Raw genomic sequence first — 24139 nt, 5'->3', positions numbered from 1 at the left:
TTCCTAGTTTCAAAAGGCACTCCTTGCCAACATTCCTTATTGTCACTTCCATTTCAGGAGACAAAAGCATATTAGCTACGAAATCTCCAGACTCTGGCGATGGGAAATAAGAGTTTCATCAGCGTCATGACAAGGAAATTAACGCAAGGGTTTCCTACAAAAATATACAAGGTCCGGTACCAAGTTACAAAACCGCATTTTAACAGGTTGAAAGGCACAAAATTCATGTAAGCGTGTAAGAAAGTATGACAACAAACCCGAACAAAAACCATCTGGGCTCAGATATCCAAATAGATGGGAAGGGCGAGAACAGTAACAATTAGCAAAAACAAACTGGAGCCTTTTAGTATAGCTTTGGCTGATAAATAATCCAGATGATTGTGCTGTGTCTGGGATCATGTTTCAATTGTAAACTCGTAGTGCCCAACATAAACTGTGACAGGCGCAAGAGTTCATTGAAAAGCCCGCAATACATTTGTAGAGTTTACAAACAGAACGCCTGTTCCAAATCCATCACCCATACAGTCGGCAAAGACATTTAACCACTTCCAGACGCGTAGCTGAACAACACGTTTTAAAGACAGTGATAATAATAAAAACATCTGCACGGGGTTCATCCACCTGCCCCATTGCGGTCCTCAACCCTCTTCTCCAGGGGAGTTAATGCCATGAGCATCCCTATTCCCCCGCTCCAAGGCAGAGCGTGAACACTGCGACCGGGGCAAGGGGGACAGGTTGCAGCCGGTACCCGACCTCCCTGAAAAAGGGCCAGGCCAAACCAGGTACATAGTGCTCTTCTCTTCCTCCTCTTCCCCCCAACCCCCACACTCCGCTGGGGGAAACAGCTATCCCCATTCTCCTCCCCCACTTCGGTGTGAGTGCCGGGCCTCCCACTCCTCCTCCTCCGCTCTCACCTCCTCCCCCTTGATCGCTCTCACCTTTCCCCGCGGACCGGGCTGCTGAAGTGGGGCCTCTCCAGGAGGCAGAAGGATTGAGTTCTGCCCGCGGTCCGGGAGCCTCCGATGCGTGCAGACACTGCGGAAGCCCGGGCCGTTCGCTCACCGTGTCCCCGTGAGTGAAGGAGGCGGAGGCGGGGGGAGGGACGCGTGGGGGCGGGGAGGGGATTTTTAAACCGAAGAAACAACCGTTAACGACAACTTCCGGTGACGGCTCCTTCAAGACACCGCGCGCCGGACAAGCGCATGCGCCCTTCCTCTCTTTTGCCTGTCACCTGCTGGTTCGCCAAATTGTCTCTCACCTCACCTCACCTCACCTCACATCAATCACCCCATCCTTACCTCACCTCACCTCCATCAACTCACTATCACTTTACCCTCCTCAACCCGATCACCTCACCCTCACTTTCACCTCCATCGCCTCACCTTCACCTGCATGAACTCACTATCACCTCGCCTCCATGAACTCACCCTCACCTTCATCTCCCTGAACTTACCCTCACTTCCATCAACTCACCCTCAGCTCTCACCTCCATCACCTCACCCTCATCTCCATCACCTCACCTCACCCTGCCCTCATCAACTCACTCTCACCTCCATCAACTCAAACTCACCTCCACCACTTAACCCTCACCTCACCTCCATCACCTCATCCTCACCTCCATCAACTCAAACTCTCCTCCAACACACTCATCTCAAACTCACCTCCACCTCCATGAACTCACCCTCACCTTCAACAACTCTCCCTCAGCTCTCACCTCCATCACCTCACCCTCATCTCCATAAACTCACTTCCCCTCACCTCATCAACTCACCCTCACTTCCATCAACTCAAACTCTCTTCCAACTCACACTCATCTCACCCTCACCTCCATCAACTTAAAGATAACTCCATCAATTCAAACACACCTCACACTCCCCTCCATCACCTCACCTTCACCTCCAGCAACCTCCTTCCCCTCACCTCCATAAATTCACTCTTACGTCTATCAGCTCACCCTTACCTCATCAACTTCCTTCACTTCTGTCAACTCACCCTTACCTACTTCATCTTCATCAACTTACCTCATCTCACCCTCACCTTTATCAACTCACCCTTACCTCTATAATCCTCTTTCACATGACCCTCATATCCATCAACCTCCAGTATCTCATCTTAAACTCATTCTCCCCTCCATCTCTTGATCCTTACCTCGTCTTACCTCCATAACCTCCTTCACCTCCACCAACTCCCCCTTACCTCCTTCACTTCCCTCAATTCATCCTCACCTCCTTCAACTCAATTTCACTTCTGTCGACCTCCTTCACCTCGCTCTCACCTTTATCAACCTCACACACCTAGCTTCCCTAACAATACTTCCCACCCTCACTCCGCCAAACATCCTCATCACCCCCCCATCAATCCTTCCCATTTGTCAACCTCCACAACAATCACCTTCGTCTCATCCCCATTAATTGTCCCCACCCACACCCCCATCAAACACCCTCATCATTAACCTCCTCAACCTCACCCTCATTGACCCCCTAAAAATCATAAATCTCCTTCATCTCACTCCCACACCCATTGAACATTCTTATCAGGCCCCATCAATTCCCCCAGCCTCAATAATCATCACTAATCTCCTTAAACTCATCTTCACATTGCCTCTCTCACTTCAATCAACCTCCTTTATCTCACTGTCATGCTCTCATTGTCAGCCCCCCTCACCTCACACCTCCATCAATCCTCCCTACACTCATCCCAACATCAACCTCCCTCATCTCACCCAACCCCAACAAAAATCTCAGTTCACCCCCTTCAATCCCTCCCAACCTCACCTTAACCTCAGCAACACTGTTATCCCTGACAATTATCTTCATCCTCATGACCTTCTTTACCTCATCCCCATTAAACCCACAAACTGTTATCAATTCCCCTCAGCTTCACTACCCTCATTCAATCCAATCAGCCTCACCCCTCTCTCTCAATACCCAGCAAACCCTCCTCACTCCCATCAGAGCCCATCACCTTCATCTAGCACTCCCTCATTCCATCAAACTCCCTTAGCCTGTCTCTACCCGTCTCCCCAACAAAACAATGAAGAAGATATGCATGCAATTCTAGAGAAATGGATAAAAGACAGATATAGCAAACTGAGGTCTTATTGTTAATGGTAAGAAAGTCTATATTTTTATTTTGTGCAATTCTTAGTTTGTAGTTGGGATTAATTGATACGGCTTGAATTTAATAGTTGTCTGTCATTGAAAAAAATGTTAGTGTCTAATTGCAAGGAATGTAAAAATACATGTTTCATCAAGTAGACTTAGCATGGCTTTATGATGAAGCACCAATATTTAGGAGAATTCTTTGAGGTACCATGCAGGAAAGATAAAGGAGAGTCAGTACATATTTGAATTTCAAAAGGTGGTCAAAAATTTACCCATGGTGTTGAGGGTAGTTAACATAGATAGAGGAATGGCTAAGTAATTGAAGAGAGAGAGAGATGGGGCAGAGGAAGGATTTTAAGCATTCCAACCTGTAACTAGTGAGTACCACAGGGATCAGTACTGAAGTCACAATTATTTACAATATAAGAGTGAAGGTAGCAGGGTGGTTGTTATGGGGGACTTTAACTTCCCAGATATTGACTGGGAGAGCTATAGCTCGAGTTCATTAGATGGGTCGGTGTTTGTACAATGTGTGCAGGAGGGTTTCCTGACACAATATGTCGACAGGCCAACAAGAGGGGAGGCTATATTGGATTTGGTTCTAGGTAATGAACCAGGCCAGGTGTTAGACTTGGAGGTAGGTGAGCACTTCGGGGACAGTGACCACAACTCGGTGACTTTTACTTTAGTGATGGAGAGGGATAATCGTGTGCCGCAAGGCAAGAGCTATAGCTGGGGGCAGGGAAATTATGATGCAGTGAGGCATGACTTAGGATGTGTGGATTGGAAAAACAGGCTTCAAGAGAAGAACACTAATGAGATGTGGGGAGTGTTCAAGGAGCAGCTACTGCGTGTCCTCGATAGGTATGTACCAGTCAGGCATGGTGTAAAGGGCCTTGTGAGGCAGCCGTGGTTTAGTAAGGAATTGGAGTCCCTTGTGAAAGGGAAGAAGGCGGCATATGTAAAGATGAGGCGTGAAGGTTCAGTAGGGGCGATTGAGAGTTATAAGGTAGCCAGGAAGGAGCTAAAGAGGGAGCTAAGAGAAGCGAGAAGGGGACATGAAAAGTCTTTAGCTGGTAGGATTAGGGAAAACCCAAAGGCTTTCTATAGGTATGTCAAGAATAAAAGGATGACTAGGGTAGGTATCGGTCCAGTCAAGGATAGTAGTGGGAAGTTGTGTGTGGAGGCGGAGGAGATTGGAGAGACATTAAATCAGTACTTTTCATCAGTATTCACTCAGGAACAGGACACTGTTGCTGATGTGAATATGGAATCACAAATAATTAGAATGGATGCCCTGGAAATATGCAGGGAAGAGGTTTTGGGAATATTGGAAAGGATGAATATAGATAAGTCTCCTGGGCCTGATGGCATTTACCCCAGGATCCTATGGGAAGCTAGGGAGGAGATAGCAGAGCCATTGGCCTGGATTTTTATGTCGTCGTTGTCAACAGGAATAGTACCAGAGGACTGGAGGATAGCGAATGTGGTCCCATTGTTCAAGAAAGGGAGTAGGGATAGCCCTAGCAACTATAGGCCAGTGAGTCTGACTTCAGTGGTGGGCAAAGTCTTAGAGAGAATGGTAAGGGATAAGATTTATGAACATCTGGGTAGGAATAACGTGATCAGGGACAGCCAGCATGGTTTTGTGAAGGGCAGGTCGTGCCTCACAAACCTTATTGAGTTCTTTGAGAAGGTGACCAAGGAAGTGGATGAGGGTAAAGCAGTAGATGTTGTGTATATGGATTTTAGTAAGGCGTTCGATAAGGTTCCCCATGGTAGGCTAATGCTAAAACTTCGGAGGTATGGCATTGAGGATACATTAGAGGTTTGGATTAGGAATTGGCTGGCTGGAAGGAGACAGAGGGTAGTAGTTGATGGATTATGTTCATCTTGGAGCGCAGTTACTAGCGGTGTACCACAAGGATCTGTTTTGGGACCATTGCTTTTTGTTATCTTTATAAATGATCTAGAGGAAGGACTTGAAAGCTGGGTAAGCAAGTTTGCGGATGACACAAAAGTCGGTGGAGTTGTGGATAGTGAGGAAGGAAGTGGTAGGTTACAGCGGGATATAGATAAGTTGCAGAGCTGGGCGGAAATGTGGCAAATGGAATTCAATGTAGCTAAGTGCGAAGTCGTTCACTTTGGTAGGAATAACAAGATGATGGATTACTGGGCTAATGGTAGGCTACTTGGTAGTGTGGATGAGCAGAGGGATCTTGGTGTCCATGTACACAGATCTCTGAAAGTTGCCACCCAGGTAAATAGTGCTGTGAGGAAGGCATATGGTGTACTGGGCTTTATTGGCAGAGGAATTGAGTTCCGGAGTCCTGAGGTCATGTTGCAGTTGTATAAGACTCTGGTGCGGCCTCATCTGGAGTATTGTGTGCAGTTTTGGTCGCCATACTATAGGAAGGATGTGGAAGCTTTAGAACGAGTGCAGAGGAGGTTTACCAGGATGTTGCCTGGAATGGTAGGAAAATCTTATGAGGAAAGGCTGAGGCACTTGGGGCTGTTCTCATTGGAGAAGAGAAGGTTTAGGGGAGATCTGATAGAAGTGTATAAGATGATTAGGGGTTTAGATAGGGTAGATACTAAGAACCTTTTACCGCTAATGGAGTCAGGTGTTACTAGGGGACATAGCTTTAAATTAAGGGGTGGTAGGTATAGGACAGATGTTAGGGGTAGATTCTTCACACAGCGGGTTGTGAGTTCATGGAATGCCCTGCCCGTATCAGTGGTGAACTCTCCTTCTTTATGGTCATTTAAGCGGGCATTGGATAGGCATTTGGAAGTTATTGGGCTAGTATAGGTTAGGTAGGATTCGGTCGGCGCAACATCGAGGGCCGAAGGGCCTGTACTGCGCTGTATCCTTCTATGTTCTATGTTCTATATGTATATTCATGACTTGGATGACAGAAATGAAAGTTCTATCACTAGGTTTGCAGATGACACAAACTAGATGTGAAGTCAAGTGTTGAGGATGGCACAAAGTGTCTACAGAGTGAAAATACAGGACAAAAACTTGGCAGATGGACTATCATGTGGGATAGTGTGATGTAATGCACATTGGACAAAAAAAATAGCTGAGCATTATTTAAATGGAAAAAGACTGCAGAACACTGCAGCACAGAGAGATGGCTGGGTTTCTCATGCATAAATCACAGAAGGTTAATCTATAAGGGTAGCAGGTCATAGGGAAAGCAAATAGAATGTTGGTCTTTATTTCAAAGGGAATAGTGTATAAAAATAGAGAAGTCTTGCTAAAACAAAAAAAAGGTTGTAGTTAAATTACATTTAGAATACTGTGAATATTTTTGGTACTTTTACCTAAATAAAGATATACTAACTTTGGCAGTAGACCAGAGAGTGTTCTTCAGGTTGATCCAGGGTTTGGAAGGATTTTCTGAGTGATTGAGTAGGGTGAGCATATGTTCATTGGAGTTTACAAGAATGAAAGATTAACTTTTTGAAATATATACCATTCTTAGGGTTCTGAAGAAGGGTCACTGGAACCAAAATGTTAACTCTGTTTTCTCTCCACAGTTGCTGCCAGACCTGATGGGTTTTTCTAGCAATTTCTGTTGTTGCTTCAGCATCTGCAGATCTTTGTTTTTTTGTTTAAAATTCGTAGAGGAGTGACAGAGTAGATGCTGAGAGGTTTTTCTCCTTGTGGGAGAGTCTAGAACCCAATGTATATCATCTCTGACTAAGGGGGTGCCCAGTCAGGTTACTGATGGGTTGGAATTTCATCTCTCATTGGCTAGTGAGTCTGAAGGCTCCTTTTCCACAGAGGGCTGTAACACAGAGGTTGGGTGATTAAGTATATTCAAAGCTGAAAGGTAACATGTTTTATTCAAGGGTCACAAGGAAAAGACACAAAAGTTAGTTGAGGATGATAAGATCAGTTATGAACTAACTAAATGTCAGAGGAACCTTGAGGGGCCAAATGGTCCACTTCTGCTCCTACTTCTTAAGGTATTCTTATGATCTTCCACCCAGCATTACTTGGGGTTTTGTCAAAGATTCTAGGGCAGAGCAGCCTCGATAAGCTGAATCCTTATTAATGAATCAAATAGGCCTTTTAGATCTCTTGTGGCACAGTGTTAGTGTCCATATCTCTGAGCCAGACAATTCATGTTCACATTCCACTTGCTTCATAAGTGTGCAATAATATTTCTTAACAGGTTGATTAGAAAACATCTGCAAGGAGTAAATGTGTCACAGGATCAATCGTGTCCTTTTACAACATTGCTTGTGTTAAAGGAATTCCCAGACATTTATATAGGCCTTTTATGTTAGTAGTATATAAAACTAATCAACTTAGGACTTGAGTGCAACATTGAGAGCTGAGTGATTCAGGGAGCTAAGTGGACAGAAAAAAGATTTGTGCTGTTGCTTTTCACGTTTCTAGGATTGATCCATATTCTGTTACAGGCGAAGAATCTGGTTAATTGGTGAGTACCTAATAAATGATTATAGTTTGTTTTATTAGATTAGATTAGACTTACAGTGTGGAAACAGGCCCTTCGGCCCAACAAGTCCACACCGACCCGCCGAAGCGCAACCCACCCATACCCCTACATTTACCCCTTACCTAACACTACGGGCAATTTAGCTTGGCCAATTCACCTGACCCGCACATCTTTGGACTGTGGGAGGAAACCGGAGCACCCGGAGGAAACCCACGCAGACACGGGGAGAACGTGCAAACTCCACACAGTCAGTCGCCTGAGTCGGGAATCGAACCCGGGTCTACAGGCGCTGTGAGGCAGCAGTGCTAACCACTGTGCCACCGTGCCGCCCACTCAAGTCCAAACTCATATGGCAGTTGATAGTGAGGTTCCATATGATAAATATATTAAAAAGGAACAAAATATACAGTTGAATACTACTTTCTTCATTCATTAATGGAATGTGGGCGTTCCTGGCTAGGTCAACATTTATTTCCCAGCCCCCGGTTGCCCTTAAAAAGATGGTGATGAGCTGTCTTCTTGAATGACTGAAGTTGACCCACAGTACATTCAGGAAAAAATTCCAGAATTTTAATCCAGTGAATGAATATTTCCAAGTCAGGATCATGAGTGGCTTCGATGGACAGTTGCAGGTGTTGGTGTTTTCATCTATCTGCTGTCCTTGTCCTTGTAGATGGAAGTGTTCGTGAATAAAGTGCTGTCTAAGGAGCCTTGGTGAATTTCTGCAGAGCATTTTGCAGATGGTACACACTGCTCTGACTGAGGATTAGGGTTGGAATAGGTGAATATTTGTAGATTTAGTGCCAATCAAGCAGGTTGCTCTGCCCTTGATGGTATCAGGCTTCTTGAGTGCTGTTGGAGCTGTAGTAATCCAGGCAAGTGGATTACACTCCTGACTTGTGCCTTGTGAATGATGGACAGGCTTTGTGGAGTCTGGAGGTGAGTTATTCCTAGCCTTTGACCTGCTCTTGTCGCCACCATATTCACATGGCTAATGATTAATCAATAACTAAATAACTAAACTATAATTAAGTAGTTATTTAGAGCACGTTCTGGTTAGGATGTCAGGTGATGTGCCTCAGTTACAGCATAGTTACCAGTTTAGCTCAGAGTAAACATGGGTCTGAGATAAATATTGGATGTTTGAGCAGGTACAGCTCTGTCTTTGAGCTTGAGGCTGAACTAATGACACCGTGATGCCTCAGTAAGGTGGAAGGTTACCTGGGTTTTTTGTAACAGGAGGCAGTCGTAGCTTGTTGGTTTGGATCATCTGATTTGGTTGGTGATCAGGTACAGGAGCGTGTGACTGTGAGTCTGTCAGGTAAGGGATCCAGAAGACAGGAGCACAGGAGCCTCAGTCGTTCCAGCAGGTTTGAAGTTCTTTCAAATTGTCTAAATGAGAGTGAGGGCTGCAGAGCAGGATGTGCTGAGTGATCTTGGTGTCTTGGTTCAGAAAGAAGGAGATCAAGAAGGATTGTGGTGATAACAGTATATCATATACTGAGAGGGATTGAAACCATTTTCAACGAAGTGCATTAGGTCAGAAAACCATGTTGCTAGAGTTTGGGACATTTGCTCAGGGCTGGAACAGGAATCTATGGTGCAGCCAGTTATATTTGGCATGGATATAACATTGGTTGGCTAACTAAAACCGGAGTATAGGAGAAAATGGAAAATTTTCAGTTTGGCAAAGTGTAATGAGTGGTTGGCCACAGGGATTGGTGCTGAGATTCAACTGTTTAGAATTTATATAAATAACATAGATCACAGTATGGAAAGTTGGTTGACAAAATTGCTGATGATACAAAGACAGGTCAGAAATTAAGTTGTGAAAAGGGCACAAGGAGACTATACAAAGATGTAGATAGGTTAAGTGTGTAGGCAAATATGGCAAATAGTATATGACGTGGAAAACTGTGAAATTGTCTTTTGACAGGAACAATTAAAAAAGTGCATCTTATCAAAATGGTGAGAGATGGGGTGGTCTAAGTGTGCTTGAATCACAAATGGGGCTTGCATAGCAATTAATAGGAAACATAATTGAATTTTACAAATTGTTGTAGGGGTAATTGAATACAGAATTAGGAAGGTTATGCTTCAGGTATATAGGGCACTGGTGATACCACATCTGGAGCAGTGTGTTAATATTGGTCACCTTATTAAGGGAAGGGTATAAACATTTTGGAGGCAGTTAAGAGAAGACTCACTAGACTAATACCTGGAATGGGCAGGTTGTCTTATGAGGAGGGATTGGATATTTTAAATAGGGTGTGTAACTTGTTTCATTTTTTTGCAGAGACATTGGATCAATGAGGTTTCCCTTAACTTTGGGGCTGCAGTAAACATTCAAGACATGATTAGTTATGATTCCAGCTGATGTTATTAGTGGACAAGTTGGATCCAAGAACGCAGTCTAGGTCAATAAATCATATCTTTTACATGTTTACTTTTAACATGGTGGTCATTTACTGAAACTTTGGCTGATAATTTTCTGTACCATTAAAATAGTTGTTTATTACATAAAGAAAAATAAAATAAACAAAATTGAGCTATTTAAATAGAGAATGCAGTTTGAAAAATCATAAAACACACAGCAAGTCAAAGGCTAATCTGTTCACCAATTCCATGACTTAACAATTCAAAACCAAAGTAGTTATCCTTCTAGACAAATCCTTAGTTGACTTAACTGCTTCTCCCAGTTCTGTCTTGTGAACTGTGACGCCTTGGTCCATGAATACCACTAAGTATAGGACAGCTCAGGTAAAGCTGTTATTTTGGTGTAGAGGTTTTTTCATGAAACTAAAAGTTGAAACTTTAGCTTACTAAGTGAACATTTTTTAATCACACACTCCTAGTCTAAGTTTCACAAGTTAAACTTTTAGACGAAGGTAACTGAGCTTTCCCTGCGCTGTCCTATAGTCCTTTTCAGAAGAGAAACTAAATTTACTGCTAATCTCAATCAAACTTTATCCAAAAGTGGCCAAAAGGTTTTCAATTTCTGATCTTTATGAAATCAACATTTGAATAAGCATTGAAAGGATTGATTAAGAATATATACTTCGTCATAAATCCCAAAGTGTCAACAAATTTCCATTTACACTCCAGGAAGTTTTCAGTTACGTGCTTTCTGATACATACTGGATTAAAACATAGTTCTGAAAGGACACTCTTACTTTGTTTATTTTTAAACCCTTCACCAGTGTAACCAACATTCATATGCCATTAATTTGAAATCCAAACTCTAAAATTAATGTTTTATAATGTCACCCTTCAAAATACGATAAGAGGAAGGCACAGAAATTGCCCCATCTTTTCTTCAACCCTCTCCTGTCTGATTTATACTGATACAATAATCCATTTCTCAAGTTTATGTTGGTGAACCTCTTTCTTTTCTCCTTTCACCATCCAGTGTGAACAGTGTTCCTTCTGCCACTTAATCCTGGCATTTTCCACTCCTATACCAGTGCCTTTGATGTCTTCTGTATCCCCCTTTATTGATGGCATGGGTATTTGTCCACCCAAAGCTAGGAATGAATTTTTGCTCATTAATAGACCACATAATCACTGTGGCTCTCTCATCATACTGATGCTAATATTTCTCTCTACTGCCATTGTTACCCCCTCATCACACTCCATGCCAGAAAGATATCTTTATGCTTCTAATTTATTTGGGCATTCTAGCTCCTGTCTTCATGTTGGGTCTATTTCCAAAGCCAATACAGATTCTTTCCATTGTTGGAATTTTACCTACACCCACATGCTGGCACTGTTCCTAATCCTTCATTGCCTTTATCTTAAGGGTGAAATCTTATAGGGGCTTTGACAATGAGAGAAGTTTGGAGAGGTCTTTCTAGATGTTGAAAGCAACTAATTGCATTTTCTAACTGAATTCCAGGCATCAAGAAGACATTTCTGATTGGTGCGATGCCTATTTACAGGATTATTGCTTGTTGTCAGCTCAATTAACCCATTGTTATGCAAGATCCTATTGTACCACCCTCAGTGAGCAAATTAGATGCTGAGAATTCCCAACAAAGAAGTGTGAGCGGGTACCTGGTGATTCCTGCCCACTACCTCTACTTCCAGACTTCCAATACCAGCGTTTCAGGGCCCGGTGCATTGGCAGTGACTGCATGCAAGCACATCCTTGGACCTTGACATCAGACATTTGCCAGCATCATCAGATCAGTATGGAATATTTCTGACTCACTTGAACTATGCTGCTGCAACTCAAGGTGCATCAACAACTATGATTGCTTTCTGCTGTAAGGGCACATTACATACAGGGGCAGACACACAGCTCACAGATTGAACAAGCTTTTCTCATGTCTGTCAGCTTTGTTTCTTAGAGCTTACTTGTTTTACCTTACCTTTTTGTGTTTTGCTCCTTCATTCAGAGCTACCAGCCTTCTGCGTAGGCACAAAATCAGTAAGCTTATGGTCATCAGCAGCTCTCAGTCAAGTCAAGGGAGATGGCTTTCAATTAAAGATTCCAGGTCTCATAAGTCCAATATAACTTCTGAAACCAGTCAGTCAGCTACTTGGAGTGATTGGATTCAGCATTGTGACAAGCTTAATGCAAAACACCACACTTTCCATTTTGGCTGCTTTTGCATCTGCTTTTCTGTTATGATCTGTTTTCTTCTGGAATTATGGGAAGTGGGTATTAAGGGGGATGAAAATTGGTTGCACAGCTGTTAGTGCTCATGCAGATGGGGGAAAAATGATGACATGCCTCAAGTGCATGAATAGGCAGTGCAGATGCCATGGAGGGTTAGCAGTACAGGGTTTTGAAGTGGGGTAGGGCATGAGCTTTGTTGGGATGAGGATTCAGTAGCAAAGATATAATGAAAGGTACCAGCGATAAATTGGTATTAACTGGCACTTACCCTGACAGAGCAGAAATGATCACTCCAGAATATTGAGATAGTTACGAGCTCTTCCAGCTACAGAAATTAGGAGAATTATGCTAACATCAAACAAAAGGGCACCAAAGGGTGTGGTAAGTAATTAATGAGGCATTTTGGATGATAATATGAGAAAAATCGTTAGGTCATGATTTGAGAAGTCTTCCATGAAACTTAATGAAATTGGAAAAAGGTAAGATTCAGCTCTTCTCTTGCTTGTACCTACTTTGAGAGTCTTATTGGTTCCTGTTGATATTTTTGTTGCGAGATTAATCAATAATATCTTGCTTTTATATTGTGCCTTTTACCAACTAAAATGTTCCAGGATGCTTCACCAACTTTTGTAAGGATATACAAAATAAGATACAAAATATACAGTAGGATATTTGGCCCCTTAGGCCTGTTCTATTATTCAATAAGATCATGATCTGATTACACCCTCATCTCTACTTACCTAACTGTTCTGCATAATCCTTGACTTCCTAGGTGTGACTGAATTTTTAAAAATAATCAATCGTCTAATTTAACAGCGTTAAGCTACACAGCTTCTAAAACTTGTTGGTGAAGAGAATTCCAAGCACTAATGACCCTAAAAGAACAAATTTTTACTCATCTCTGTCTTAGAGGCCCCTTATTTTGAAACTGTGCCCTCTCAATCTGGATCTACCCACCACAGAAAACATCCTCTTAGCATCTAACAAGTCAGCCTCTTCAAAGCCCTATGTCTTTCAATAAAATTATCTTTCATTCTTCTGAACTGCAATAAGGTTGGTCTAATCTGCTCAACTTTTCTTTGTAAAACAACCAGAAATTTCAACATTAAAATATATAACAGCTTAGGAGATGCGACCAAATGCTTTTAAGCAAACATTTGATAGATTTTACTTGAAAGAAGTGAGACATAGAGCAGAGAGATTTGTTGGGAGAAATCCAGAACTTAGCATCTTGGCTGTGAATGGTGGACAGGAGAAACCAGATAAAATTCATGCAAGAGGTCAGAATTGGAGGATTGTAGAACTGCAGGACATAATAGAGATTGTGAGGGGCAAGGACACAGGAGGATTTGAATACAAAGATGAAAGTTTTAAAATCAAGTTTTTAATGCACCAGGAATCAAAGTAGATCAGCAAGAACACGGTTGAAGGGTGAATGGGTCTCAGTGTGAGTTAACATATGGACAGCAGAGTTTTGGGTGAGCTCTAGTTTACAATAGGTGAATGTTTGACTACTGGATCATTGGAAAAGACAAATATGGAGTTAACAAAATCATATATGAGTGTTTTAGTATAAGATGGGCTGAAGTAGAGATGCAGACAGGCAGTAGGAGTAAGTTGTCTAAGTGGAGAATGTGTAGGATCAGATAGGACAGCAATGTTGGGGGCTTCAACATCTTGCAGTGGCCAGGGAGGTGGATGTACTCATTGACATGGAAATGGTGTTTGTAGCAGTGACTGCATGATGGATTCAGTTTTTCCAATATTTTAAAAATGGAACTTTTGCTACAATATTGGTCACAAGTCACAGGCTGCTGTATATTTGCAGGCCTCTGTTTTGATTAGGGCTTAGCCTGTTACACATTGAGATAATACCTTCTTTTGTGTCAAGTGACAATATCACCACTGCCTAAATGTTCACCCCAGACACTGTGTCGTTGACTGCTCTGCCTGCCAATTCTTAAATAGCTGTCTGAAATGTGACCACACCAAAAATGGAGGTTAGCAAGAGAGCCTCCGATCCCAGTTCTACCTCTGTATCCCCACTAGGTTTTGAAAAATCCCAGCCACGAAAATACATTTGTCAATTCCCACATAAGCTTCCTTTATAACACCGAAAATGAAAAGCTTTCTGTGATGATTGAAATGAAGTCAGCCAGGTGAACCTGATATTATATGAATTCCTTGATTAGGGTTGTTAATCTTGGGCTGACAGATATAAACAGGAGTGTCGGAGGTTCTGTTGACTCTGAGAGCTGGCTCTAAGGAAGTTAGATCAGTGTCAAGGACTTTCCACATGGAGATAAAGGATGCCTTGGAGATGTAATATCAGCTTCTGCAGTTATTTCACTTTCTTTCTATTGCATTACTAGATCATTTGATTGCTTCAATCTATTGTCTTATTTTAGAGACAATTTCTGATGTTATGCTCAGGAAAAAAGTTAAGATTCAACAGATGAATATCAATTCATTTAGTTTTGATGGCAGCAGAGGGTCAGGGCATGAGGAGAACTCTCTGTGTTTCCTTGCACAGCGCTATGAGTTTAATAAAGAGATAAGGCGTTATCAAGATAAATAGAATGCAGCTCCAAATATATAACACTTCTGTGTCAGTTTAGGTTACATGCTCAATTCCCTGAACAATGTTATAGTGATGGGAGTTTCAATTATGAGAGGAACAGACAAGAGTATCTGTGGTCATGATCGAGACTCTTGGATGGCGTGTTTCCTCCCGGGTGCCAGGGTCACGGATGTCTTGGATCAAGTCTACAAGATTTTTAAGAATGAGGGAAAGCAGCCAGAATCGTGGTATGCATTGGTACCAATGACATAGGTAGGGAAAGGGACGAGGACCTGAAAAGAGAATATAAGGAGGTAGTTTGGAAACTAGAAGGTAGGATGAGAAGAGTAGTAATCTCAGGATTGCTACTGGTGTCATGTGCTAGTGAGGCTAGGAATAGAGAGTGAGTACAGATGAACATGTGGCTACAGGGCTGGTGTATGAGGTAGGACCTCAGATATGTGGATCAATGGATACCTTCTGGGGAAGGTGGGACTTGTATAAGCAGGACGATTTGCACCTGAACTGGAGGGGTATCAATATCCTGGGCGGGAGGTTTGCTAGAGCTCTTTGGGAGGGTTTAAACAAGATTGGCAGGGGCCTGGGAGTCTGTGAGGAGGGATAGGCACTTCATGCATGTGTGAAAGGTGCAGTCAGTGTGACGGGTTGAAATGTCTGTATTTTAATGTAAGAAGTATCAGGAATAAGGGTAACAAACTAAGATCATGGATCAGTACTTGGAACTATGATGTTGTGGCCATTACAGATACTTGGATATCACAGGGGCAAGAATGATTGGATGTTTCAGGGTTTTGATGTTTCAAAAGGAATGGGGAGAGGTGGGAGGCTGGGGGCAGATAAAAGAGGTGGAGAAGTGGCATTGCTAATCAGGGATGGTATCAGCTGCAGAAAGGGAGATCAAAGAGGGTTTGTCGACAGAGTCAGTATTGGTGGAAGTCAGAAACAGGAAAGGAGCAGTCACCCCCCCAGTTGCAACAGAGACACAGAGGAGCAGATTGGGAGGCAGATTTTGGAAAGGTGCAGACATAACAGGGCTGTTGTTATGGGTGACTTTAACTTCCCTAATATTGATTGAAACCCACTTATTTCAAATAGTTTGGATGGAGCAGTTCTTGTCAGGTGTATCCAGGAAGGGTTCCTGATGCTGTATGTAGATAGTCTAACTAGAGGGGAGGCCATATTGGATCTGGTGCTTGGCAATGAAACAGGCTAGTTGTGAGATGTCTCGGTGAGAGAGCATTTCAGTGATAGTGATCACAACTCATGGAGAGGGATAGGAGCAGACGGTATGCGAAAGTATATAATTGGGGGAGAGGTGATTACAATGCTATTAGGCAGGAACTGGTATGCCTAAATTAGGAACAGATGTTCTTGGGGAAATGCTTGACAGAAATGTAGAGGTTGTTTAGGGAGCACTTGTTGGTAGTGCTGGACAGATTTGTCCAACTTAGGCAAGGAAGGGATGGTAGGTTGAAAGAACCTTGGGTGAAAAGGGATGAGGAACATCTAGTCAAGAGGAGGAAGGAAGCTTATTTAAGGTTGAGGAGACAAGGATCAGACAGGGCTTTAGAGGATTACAAGATAGCCAGGAAGTAACTGAAGAATGGACTTAGGAGAGCTAGAAGGGGGCATGAAAAAGCTTTAGCGGGGAGGATTAAGGAAAACACTAAGGTGTTGTACGCTTATGTGAGAAACAAGAGGATGGCCAGAGTGAAGGTAAGGTTGATCAGGGATAGTGGAGGGAACTTGCACTTTGAGTCAGAGGAAGTAGAGGCAGTCCTTAATGAATACTTTGCTTTAGTATTCACTATTGACGTTTCTGAGGACAACGTGAAACAGAGTATTATGCTAGAACGGGTTGACGTTATGAAGGAGGATGTGCTGAAAATTTTGAAAAACATGAAGATAGATAAATTCCCTGACTCAGACGGGCTATACCCTAGGATACTATGGTATGCGAGGGAGGAGATTGTTGCGCCTTTGGTGATGAACTTTGTACATGTTATTTCCTTGTTCAAGAAAGGGAATAGGGATAATCCTCAGAATTACAAACCAGTCAGTCTTACGTCTGTGGTGGGCAAAGAATTAGAGATGATTCTGAGAGACAAGATTTATGATTACTTGGAAAAACATAGTTTGATTAAAGATAGTCAGGATGGTTTTGTGAGGGCCATTCCTCACAAACCTTATTAAATTCTTTGACGATGTGACAAAAAACATTGATGAAGGTAGAACAGTGGATGTGGTGTTCATGAATTTTAGCAAGGCATTTGATAAGGTTCCCCATGATAGGCTCATTCAGAAAGTAAGGAGGGATGGGATACAGGGAAGTCTGTTTCCAGAATTGCCTAGCCGATAGAAGATGGTGGTAGATGGAAAGTATTCAGCCTGGAGCTCGGTGACTTGTAGTGCTCCGCAGAAATTGGTTCTGGAACCTCTGCTCTTGGTGATTTTTGTAAATGACTTGGATGAGGAAGTGGAAGGGTGGGTTAGTAAGTTTGCTGATGATACAAAGGTTAGTGGAGTTGTGGATAGTGTGGAGAGTTGTTGTAGGTTGCAACAGGACATTGACAGGATGTAGAACTGGGCTGACAAGTGGCAGGTGGAATTTAACTTGGAAAAGTATGAAGTCATTCACTTTGGAAGGTTGAATTTAAATGCAGAATATAGGCTTAAAGCAGGACTCTGCGCAGTGTGGAGGAATAGAGGGATCTGGGGGTCTATGTCCATAGATCTCTCAAAGTTGCCACCCAAGTTGGTAGGGTTGTTATGAAGGCCTAAGGTTGGTTGGCTGTCATTAGCAGGGAGATTGAGTTTTAAAACTGCGAGATTATGCGTCAGCTCTACAGAGCTCTGGTTAGACCACACTTGGACTATTGTGTTCAGTTTTGGTCGCCTCATTACAGGAAAGATGTGAAAGCTTTAGATTGAGTGCAGAGGAGATTTACCAGGATGCTGCCTGGACTGGAGGGCATGTCTTATGAAGAAAGGTTGAGAGAGCGAGGGCTTTTCTCATTGGAGCGAAGAAGGATGAGAGGTGACTTCATGGAAGTATACAAGATGTTGAGAGGCATAGACAGAGACTTTTTCCCATGGAGAAATGTCAATTACAAGGGGGCATAATTTTAAGGTAGAAAAGTTTAGGGGAGATGTCAGAGGTGTGTGGGTGCGTGGAATACACTGCCAGCAGTGGTAGTAGAGTCAGATGCATTAAAGCAACTCTTGGATAGACACATAGTACAATGAAGGGCTTGTACTGTGCTGTGCTGTTCGATGTTCTATGTTAACAGGTTCAATCCACACTTTTTTATCATGCAAAGACAAGAGTGCATGAAATAAATCAAATTGACATTAATATTCAGAACCTTTAATTTATTTACAACCACCAAGACATTCCAGTAGAATTTACACCCAGCTTCCCTCTCCACTTGTCACTTCAGTAGCCACTGATGATATCAGTTATGTTGATCCGATCCTTTTCAATGTCATCATCAAATTCCAGCTGTGAGCCCGAAAGGATATTCTGACTAATAATTAAGCCAGAGTTATCTTCAGTAAATTTCTTTTAGCCACAGTTTATTATTTGTTGGGTGCAATTACTCAGGTGGATTAGGAGATTTACAATAGCATTATTATAAAACAAGTATGGTTAATATTTCGTAAAGCATTCTTTTTAGTTTAAAATAATCAATAAGTTTGAGGTAATGTGTTTATTATTCCCCCATCCTTTTCCTGGTTAATCTGAAAATTTGTGAGCATATTATCATATGAATAGCTGATACAGGTTATTTCAATTAAAAAAAACAGTAGATGCTGGGGATCTGAAACAAAAACAGAAATTGCTGGAGAAATTTATTAAGTCTGGCAGCATCTGTGAGGAGAAAGTTAATGTTTTGAGTCCAGTGATTCTTCATCATAACAAACTATTTTCATTAAAATAACAGTGAGAGACCTGTGACTTATCAAGTATTTATATGGAGAGATCATTAATTTCGGCTAACAGACTTTTCTTATGTTTATATCAGAACTTATTTAAAAATGTCCACCTGTAGTTTCTATTGCTTTAATTTGATATCAATTTTGAAAGAATTAATCACATCAGTGATTTTGACTGTATGGCAAAGTTTTGACTGTTGTGGTCAAAATCACTCTGGTTATAAAATTTCCAATATCAAACAATTTACAATGATAAAGCACAGTATTTTTGTCTTTCTGCACTTGTTTGATTAGTCAGTGATTAAATTAAAACAGTTATTGTGTACCTACGGGAATAACAGTGAGTTAATATTTTAAGACTTTGTTGGGACCTTTGGGTACTCAGGGTTCTGAATCTAAATATTTGCTGATTCATGTACAAGGCAACTGATGGTGGCCAATGAGATCCAGGATCTCAACAAAAGTGTCAGTGAGTGCAACACACCTCAGGTTGTTTCCTCACAGTTAATGAAAGTTTCCTATCAGTGCTACATCAGCCCATGCAATAAGGTATGGCAAGGGACAGCTGGTGGTGGCAACTAGGTGGTGGTGGGAGTGATTGTTGATAGATAAAACAAACACTAGAAGGCAAGGAGATGTCAGAAGAAAAGACATCCTGGTTGGAAGGACTCTGCGGGGCAAGCAAAATGGCAAGGATTGGATACTCCTAGCTCCACACCCACACCAGATCCTAGCTCCCAGCCCTGCAGAGTTTTCACCATCCCTCCAAACCTCCCCCTCACTGAGGATGAACGATCAGTCCTCAGCAAAGGACTCACCTTCATCCCCTTCCATCCATGCATCAATGAATTTAATACACGCCGTGATGTTGAACAATTCTTCCGTCGCCCTGGCCTCCGAGCTAACTTTCACAATCAGGATTCCCACCCATCTTCCGAGGACCCCTTTGCCCACCTCCAACACACTGCATCCACCTGGACACCCCGCGCTGGCCTATTACCTGCCTTCGACCTCTTCATTTCCAACTGCCGCCGGGACATTAACCACCTCAACCTGTCTACCCCCCACCGACACTTGCAGCCCTCCAATCCCTCTGCTCCAATCCCAACCTCACTATCAAGCCCAGCGGATAAAGGGGGCACAGTGATAGTCTGGCGCACTGACCTCTACACCGCTGAAGCCAAACGCCAACTCGAGGACACCTCTTCCTACTGCCCCCTCGACCATGACCCCACCCCCATCACCAAACCATCATCTCCCAGACCATACAGAACCTCATCACCTCAGGAGATCTCCCACCCACAGCTTCCAACCTCATAGGGAATCCAGCACTGCCCGGTTCTACCTCCTTCCCAAGATCCACAAGCCTGACCACCCTGGCCGACCCATTGTCTCAGCATGCTCCTGCCCCACTGAACTCCTCTCCACCTATCCCCCCTAGTCCAGGAACTCCCCACATATGTTCAAGACACCACCCACGCCCTCCATCCCCTCCAAGACTTCCGTTTCCCCGGCCCCCAACGCCTCATCTTCACCATGCATATCCAATCCCACTACACCTCCATCCGCCATGACCAGGGCCTCCAAGCCCTCCGTTTTTTCCTCTCCAGACGTCCCCAACAGTACCCTTCCACCGACACTCTCATTCGTTTGGCCGAACTGGTCCTCACCCTTAACAATTTCTCCTTTGAATCCTCCCACTTCCTCCAGATCAAAAGGGTAGCCATGGGCACACGTTTGGGCCCCAGCTATGCCTGTCTCTTTGTTGGCTACGTAGAACAGTTGATCTTCCGTAATTACACCTGCACCACTCCCCACCTCTTCCTCCGCTACATTGATGACTGCATTGGCACCATCTCGTGCTCCCGCGAGGAGGTTGAGCAATTCATTAACTTCACCAACACATTCCACCCTGATCTTAAATTTGCCTGGACCATCTCTGACACCTCCCTCCCCTTCCTGGACCTCTCCATCTTCATTAATGACAACTGACTTGACACTGACATTTTTTACAAACTCACCGACTCCCACAGCTACCTGGATTACACCTTTTCCCACCCTACCTCTTGCAAAAATGCCATCCCGTATTCCCAATTCCTCTGCCGTATCTGCTCCCAGGAGGACCAGTTCCACCATAGAACACACCAGATGGCCTCCTTCTTTAGAGACCGCAATTTCCCTTCCCACGTGATTAAAGATGCCCTCCAACGCATCTCGTCCACATCCCGCACCTCCGCCCTCAGACCCCACCCCTCCAACCGTAACAAGGACAGAATGGCCCGGTGCTCACCTTCCACCCTACAAACCTTCGCATAAACCAAATCATCCGTGACATTTCCGCCACCTCCAAGAAGACCCCACCACCAGGGACATATTTCCCTCCCCACCCCTTTCCGCCTTCCGCAAAGACCGTTCCCTCCGTGGCTACCTGGTTAGGTCCACGCCCCCCTACAACCCACCCTCCCATCCTGGCACTTTCCCCTGCCACCACAGGAACTGTAAAACCTGTGTCCACACCTCCTCCTTCACCTCTATCCAAGGCCCTAAAGGAGCCTTCTACATCCATCAAAGTTTTACCTGCACATCCACTGATATCATTTATTGTATCCATTGCTCCCGATGCGGTCTCCTGTACATTGCGGAGACTGGGCGCCTCCTAGCACAGTGCTTTAGGGAACATCTCCGGGACACCCGCACCTATCAACCACACCACCCTGTGGCCCAACATTTCAACTCCCCCTCCCAAGCTGCCGAGGACATGGAGGTCCTGGACCTCCTTTACCGCCACTCCCTCACCACCAGACGCCTGGAGGAAGAACGCCTCATCTGACGCCTCGGAACACTTCAACCCCAGGGCATCAATGTGGACGTCAACAGTTTCCTCATTTCCCCTTCCCCCACCTCACCCTAGTTCCAAACTTCCAACTCAGTACTGTCCCCAATCTTCTTTTCCACCTATCCACTCCACCCTCTCCTCCCTGACCTATCACCTTAATCCCCTCCCCCACTCACCCATTATACTCCATGCTACTTTCTCCCCACCTCCACCCTCCAGATAGGGTGAGAAGGGAAATATATGTCTGTTGGTGGGGTCTGTTTGTAGGTGGCAGGAATAATGGAGAATGATGCGGTGTATCCGAAGGTTGGTGGTGGTGGAAGGTGAGGACCAGGGGTCCTTGGTTCTGTCCTTGTTGCATTGGGAGGGGTGAGGTTGAAGGGCAGAGGTGATGAAAGTGGAGGAGATGTGCTGGAGGGCATTGTCGACCATGTAGGAAGGGAAATTGCGGCCTTTGAAGAAGGAAGCTGTCTGGGATGTTCTAGGTGGAATTAGCACTCCATGGATCAGATGTGATGGAGGCAGAGGAATTGGGAATAGCCACACATCAGCCATGATTTCATTGAGGGGCTGTATAGCCTACTCCTGTTCCTATGTTCCTATGATTGTGAAGAAGTTGATCAGCATTACATAGGGTTTGATCAGCTTCATGATAATTGTCCTCTTGTAAGCAGATGAGCTTATTTCTTCAGAGACCCTTAACCTGAAGACACACCTGGAAATGAACTTGAAACTCTGGAACTATGAGGCACAGTTTCATCATTTCAGGGAGACAATCCTGCAGCATAGGAGCAAATTACTGCAGATTCTGGAATCAGTACTGAAAACAACAATTACTGCAGATCACAGCAGGTCAGACAGCATCCATGGAGAGAGAGCAAGATAACTTTTTGAGTTCAGATGATTCTTCACCAGTTCTGATGAAGAGTCACCTAGATTCAAAACTTTAGTTTGCTTTGTCTCCATGAATGCTGTCTGACCTGCTGTGATCTGCAGTATTTGTTGTTTTCAAACAGTCTTGGCAGTATTTGACTCCTTAGTCTTTGATATAATATATCAAGATTCCTTTGATACTTTTCCAGAACAGAATGAACATAATTGTTCAAGTGTTTCAGTGTCCAAAGCGTTAATGAGGTAACACTACATATGACTACTAAAGATGTAATGGAAATTACAGTACTTTGGGCGAGACAAGGTGATCACAGCAATGTTCAGTTTGAGCCTGATGAGATTGTGAATGATTACAGATAACCGCAAACTCTAAATGTGCAGGAATATCCTTCAGCAATAGTGAAGCATGAGTGATGCTCTACTTTTGTATGTGATCCCACAAATTCTTTTACCTTCACTTGGTATACCATCAGAAACAGTTGAACTTAATTTTATATCGTCTTTTCATCCAGTATATTTTGTTGTATTTACAGATATAATCTCAAGTAAGTGAATAGCAATCAAGCCCAGGAACCTGAGATCATTCTTCAGGTCAATAATAAATCCCTATGACTGTGCACACCGACATCAGCTGACTTATCACTGTTCAGAGATCAAATCTTCCTTCTCTGCATACTTCAGCCCTGCATGAAAGAAAGTGCTTGCACATATATTACCATTGATCTGGAACTGAACTGTACCAGCGATATAAATAATTGTGTTGCTGGAAAAGCGCAGCAGGTCAGGCAGCATCGAAGGAGCAGGAGAATCGACGTTTCAGGCATAAGCCATTCTTCAGCTCGAAATGTCGATTCTCCTGCTCCTTGGATGCTGCCTGACCTGCTGTGCTTTTCCAGCAACACATTTTTCAGATCTGATCTCCAGCATCTGCAGTCCTCACTTTCTCCCATATAAATGGTAATCCCCAGGATGTTGATAATGAATGGATTCAGCAACGGTAATACCATTGAATGTCAAGAGGTGATGGTATCTCTTTTTGGAGATGGTTATTGCTTGGCACTTGTGTGACGTGAATGTTACTTACCACTTATCAGCCCAAGGCTGAATGTTGTCAGTGACTGTGCTGTTCGAAAGGAGAGCCATGTTGTCTATTCCTGAACGTAGCATCCATTGTTTTTCTAGGTTCGTTAGAAAACAAGGTGAGCCTTTCATCTCCCAATATGTGAAATTATCATACAAGTGTAAACTAAAACAGAGGGATGTGAATTTCCTGATGTTAACTCAGTTATTGTGTTTCAAAGACTTTGGGCAATACGATAATTTCATTGCAAACAGCTTCAGTTATTCCCGATGTGTTTCATGAAACTAACCTCTAGCTCTGGTCAGATGGGCATGCAGTGTTCCGAGGTACATGTTTCTTTTGTTTCACAGTTAAAATTGAGTCCATTGACAGTCCCAGGTGTAACAATCAGATGATGGATGTTTAAATTTGATAGCCCAAATTTCTGCTATGTAACACCACTAAAAGCTTAACTTCAGAAGAATGATTCTGTATAATGCTGTGTCAGTATGGGAGATTTGATCAGCCACAATGGGTCATTTTTGTGTTCTTTGCAAACATGCACTTCAGTAATGGTAGTCATCAGCATTTTCAACAAAAAAAGTTCTCACAATGTAAGAACTATTCATCAGCTG

The 24139-nt window shown here is 43.4% G+C and overlaps 1 protein-coding gene across 2 annotated transcripts in view; it reads right to left on the bottom strand.

Moving 5' to 3' along the window:
- The window catches only part of LOC132815079 (solute carrier family 45 member 4-like), a 76637-nt gene extending 75509 nt beyond the window's left edge, over nt 1-1128 (bottom strand). Inside the window, exon 1 of one of the 2 annotated variants that reach the window (XM_060823808.1) lies at nt 939-1128. The gene's annotated coding sequence lies outside the window, so the exon portion shown is untranslated. The remainder of the gene's footprint in view (nt 1-938) is intronic. The other variant, XM_060823805.1, reaches the window with a different exon arrangement.
- Nucleotides 1129-24139: the final 23011 nt, after the last annotated feature.

This window comes from Hemiscyllium ocellatum, chromosome 4 (assembly GCF_020745735.1).
Source record: "Hemiscyllium ocellatum isolate sHemOce1 chromosome 4, sHemOce1.pat.X.cur, whole genome shotgun sequence".
In the NCBI taxonomy this organism is placed as follows: domain Eukaryota; kingdom Metazoa; phylum Chordata; class Chondrichthyes; order Orectolobiformes; family Hemiscylliidae; genus Hemiscyllium; species Hemiscyllium ocellatum.
The sequence above is the reverse complement of the archived record's forward strand: the minus strand, read 5'-3'. Positions and strand labels throughout refer to the sequence as shown.